Consider the following 4,891-nt stretch of genomic DNA (forward strand, 5'->3'; position numbering starts at 1 on the left):
TAAATCAAGACTTAAAATATTCGGCAGCGTAATTAATTTTCATACGGCGGCGGCGCACAGATCTTGTAAATAGACCATTGCATGCACAGCGATTCAACGGAAGGATCGTGGCGACTAGTTGTCGCCATCGCGGCGATGAAATCGCATAGGTCTGGGGGAGCCTTTATGCTCTTTGGATACAATAAAGTAATCCAACAATTGATGTATATTCCTCTGCTGAACATTAAACACAATAACGTCGCACAGGTGTATGAAAAAATGGGCGATATTTGCACATTGAATTTTACCATAGAACAGAATTTCATTGATCTGAAAATCACGGCAAAATGGTTTTATTGATGTTTTAGATCACTGGGTGAAAATAAAAAACGAAATGTATTAGAGAAAAGTTAATTCTATCTCTACACGACTGATATTTAAGCATCAGCCATTGGCAGAACTGGAAGTTGAAAGGATTTGTTTCGTAGTAGGTATTCTACTTAAACTAAACTCAAACAAAACATCACTACATCAGCCTTGTGATATGCTTGCACGTTTTTTTTACCTCGTGCGTTTCGCGCGCAAACACTCGAAACAGATTTAGTAAAAGAAGTGAAACGCCACCCGAAGAAAGAGAGCGATTGGTGTAATTGAGGAGACAAGCTGAAAGCTCTTCGCCCCAAAAAGAAATATCAAACAGAAAGAAATCGGATTCACCGCATTCAAATGTCTATTTCGAAAGACGACACGCGCGTTCCGTGATTTGTGCTTTGTTGCGTAGATAATCCTTCCTCCCTGCCACCGGCACAACCCTAAAGAAATCTTTCTCGTATGATGTGAGTACGATGACCCGGTTCGGAACCAGTAGTAGGGGCACGAGTTTTGGACTTCGGGAGAAAGCATCGTAGCTGGAGATTTGCATAATTATGTGTGGAATGTTGCGCGCGAAAAATAAAAGTAGCACAAAATCAGTCGATCCAAAAAGTCATATGCCCCGAGTGAGGATCGAACTCACGACCTTAAGATTATGAGACTTACGCGCTACCTACTGCGCTATCGAGGCTACGGTTTGATGTTTCTACTGTTATACACAACAAGGCCACCGTCCGTTAATCTAGCACATAGAAATAGCCACACCCAGGAGGTGTTCTTCCATCCACTATACGGCTGCCGGTTTGACGGTGGCGCGGCTTCGACACAAACAACACGTCATCGGTCGTTCATCCCAAGGTTGGTTGTAGGGAGCAACGCGCTCTTCCCGTTGTTGTGCAGTAAAAAATAACTGCACTTTTACCGCATTTGTTTTGAATATGCTGTTTCACAATATCGGACGGGATTGGGGACGCTGGCGCGCCCGGCACGGGTAGCTCAGTGGCATCGAAAAAGGGCATCCGAGACGTAGGTGGCTTCAGAGTGTCTGGAATTGAGGGGACAAGGAGATCGCATTGCAAATAATGTATTATGTGTTTGTACCGGGATGGGAGCTCATTGGATTCCTCGTTAGGGGTCGTACACTAATTACGTAAGCACTTATTTGAGAAGGAGGGGTCCGCAATTTCCGTACGTTCCATATAAATAAAAAAATATTTGTATGGGAAAAATCTTACGTGAGGGAGGGGGGGTTGAAGAACCCAGAAAAAATGCTTACGTAATTAGTGTACGGCCCCTTATGATAATCTTTGTTTTAAGTTTGTTTAGGCTGCACTGGTAGATTAGACTGAACGCAGATCTGATACCAGAAAATGAGTGTAACGCCCGGCATTGAGCATTGATTGAGTTCAAATTTTGCCTTCCAGCTAAAATACACCCTAATTTTCAATTAATGAAAGATACGTATTTAAATGCTTTTTGAGTGCTTTGTCCGTTTCGGATGAAAATAGTTAAAAAGCCACAATTTTATATGAGTCTTAGTTCAAGTACTAAGGCTCCAATTATTTTCAGCTGTAATGGGGAATAATCAAATAAAAATGCATACAAATTACTTTCATTGATTTAAAACTTGCATTATAAACTTGCACTATAAAGAAAATTTGAACTCAATTCAAGCGAGGAATCGAGACCTTGATCTTTAAACATGACCTTTCTTTCCAGCATCCTCCAACCGTCGATGGTCTTGTCTATATGGGATCGGTGAGGAGATCTTTCAAAATCCATCTGCAGTTGAGTAGTCTTTTCTGTCAAACGATTCGTGCATTGAAATTTTCGTACAAATTTTTCAAGATCAAGGCCAAGACCAAGACATTAGTATCCAGCTAAGCCTTATGAACAATGCAACTACGCAAACTATCGTGTTCAGTATTGTAAGTGATTTGCATGTGCCCCTTTTTTGCCCGTCCCCAGGATGTGTCACTGTTAATCAATATCCAGGGGACTGTCGTTGAACACCATAGAAGAAAGAAATCGCGGCCTCGAAGACTGATGCTAAACAACATCCAATAGCAATAATAATACCGTAGTCAAACGTGCCATCTTTTTGGCCTCCGGTCGATGTTTGTATCGCTCCCGCTGAAGAGGGGCCCAACGGAGAAAAGTGACAGGGGCACGAGAAAGTTTGAAATGGGTTGTAATAAAGATGGTGGGGGTACAAGTTGGCGAGGCAGAATGGGGAAAATCAAGTGATGTCAAAGAAGAGAAATAACAGAAACAACGGCGTTTGGAAATCGAGTAAAAAACAAAACAACACTGTACTACTTCACTGGGATGCCATTGCATTCGGGTTGGGCTTGGTAAACAAATGCCTCTGTTGGGGATTTTTGTTAATGGTAAAATTTTTGAAAAATAGCCAACGTGATGAAACTGTTACAATAAAAAATGGAAGAGGTTGGTGTACAGAGAATGCAGATAAAAAAAGGTGAACAGATCTGGCAATTTTTTCTGAAGTCGTACGATGGACGCTACATTGAATCTCTATGTATAAGAAGATTTGTACTATGAAACCGGTTGGTGTGTACGGAAAACTGTAACCAAAACACTGTTTTGGCGCGATTTCCGCATCTTGATTAGATATCATCCTTATTCGTTATGATACATTTTAGTTATTATTAATACATTTCAATTGCCTCTGGCAGTTAAGATTTTTCTTCTGGTTGAATTGAACCATGAAACCATGGCATAGAAAAGCTTTCAATTAATAACTGAGGAAATGCAGTTGAAAAGCAGGCCAAGTTCCTGTTGGAATGCAGAGCCATTGAAGAAGATAAAGAATGTCTGAATATTATACATTCTATGAAGTTCATTGGTACTCACGGAGGCAACTCCAGAATCATTTTCAAAATTTTATTTTGAATCCTCTGAAGTGCCTTCTTTCGGGTATTGCAGCAACTAGTCCATATTGGCACAGCATACAACATGGCTGGTCTAAAAATTTGTTTGTAAATCCAAAATTTGTTCTTAAGACAAAGTTTTGATTTTCTGTTTATAAGTGGATATAGACACTTAATATATTTGTTACACTTGGCTTGAATGCCTTCAGTGTGATTTTTAAAAGTTATTTTTTTTACTTAGCAGAAGTCCTAAATATTTAGCTTCGTTAGACCAATTAATTGGAACCTCATTCATAGTGACAATATGTCTGCTAGAAGGTTTCAAATAAGAAGTTCTCGGCATATGTGGGAAAATTATAAGCTACTCAGGAAGCGGAATGTGAGGCGAATTTTTAAGACGGAGCAGTAGCTGAAGATCGTCGTCAATAATAATGGAGTTGAATTTAATTTCACATTTAGGAATAGCAATACCTCTTGCTTCGACAATCAAATTTGCCAAAGATATGAGAGCATTATCAATATCACTTTTGGTATCGAGAGGAATATCAACCAATTTCATCGCTTTTTTGCCAACATGCGTGCTAACTGCGGAAAAAAGTCTCAAAATAGAGAAACAAATCAAATGCCTTTCCATTGCTTGATTTTTTCATAGGATGGACATAGGAGGTATGACATGAGGTCCAGGAGCGGTAATATGTAAATGTAATGACCTACGATACCATACAGTAAAGGAAAACTTATCACATTGGTACCTACTGTAAAATATTATCAACAAATTTTCATATCGGTAGCTAAAGCTAAGCTAAAGCTAAGCTAAAGCTAAGCTAAAGCTAAGCTAAAGCTAAGCTAAAGCTAAGCTAAAGCTAAGCTAAAGCTAAGCTAAAGCTAAAGTTGCTAAAGCTGTTAAAGTTGTTAAAGCTAAGCTAAAGCTGCTAAAGCTGGTTAAAGCTAAGCTAGTTGTTGCTAAGCTAAAGTTGCTAAAGCTAAGCTAAAGTTGTTAAAGCTAAGCTAAAGCTAAGCTAAAGCTTGTTAAAGCTAAGCTAAAGCTGTTAAAGCTGTAAGCTAGCTAAAGCTAAGCCAGTTAAGCCCTAAAGTAAGCTGTGTTAAAGCCAGCTGTTGCTCCCCCCCAGCCCCAGCCCCGCCCAGCCCCAGCCCCAGCTGCCCAGCCCAGCCCCTGGGCCCCAGCCCCGCCCAGCCCCCCAGCCCCAGCCCCAGCCTGCCCTGCCCCAGCCCCCTCAGCCCAGCCCACCAGCCCTGCCGCCCAGCCTGCCCCCAGCTCCGCCCAGCCTGCCCTGGGCCCCAGCCCGCTCAGCCCCAGCCCAGCCCAGCCTGCCTCCCAGCCCAGCCTGCCTGCCCAGCCTGCTCAGCCTGGCCTCAGCCTGCCCAGCTCAGCCCAGCTCAGCCCCGCTCAGCCTGCTCAGCCCGCCCAGCCTCTCAGCCCGCTCAGCCTGCCTCAGCCCCAGCCTGCCTGCCCTGCCTGCTCTGCCCCACCAGCCCCAGCTCAGCCCTGCCCCCAGCCTGGCCCAGCTCAGCCTGGCTCAGCCTGCCTGCCCCTGCCCAGCCCCAGCCCGGCCCCAGCCTGCTCAGCCCGCCTCAGCCTGGCCCCGCCTGCCCAGCCTGCCTCAGCCTGGCCTCAGCCTGGCTCAGCT

General features: G+C 43.6%; 1 non-coding gene across 1 annotated transcript; it reads right to left on the reverse strand.

Annotated features, from left to right (window-relative positions):
* Positions 1-969: 969 nt before the first annotated feature.
* Positions 970-1,042, reverse strand: Trnam-cau (transfer RNA methionine (anticodon CAU)). The gene has a single exon. It is a non-coding gene; the product is annotated as a tRNA-Met (tRNA).
* Between the last annotated feature and the right edge of the window lie 3,849 nt (positions 1,043-4,891).

This window comes from Armigeres subalbatus, chromosome 1, assembly GCF_024139115.2.
Source record: "Armigeres subalbatus isolate Guangzhou_Male chromosome 1, GZ_Asu_2, whole genome shotgun sequence".
Lineage (NCBI taxonomy): Eukaryota > Metazoa > Arthropoda > Insecta > Diptera > Culicidae > Armigeres > Armigeres subalbatus.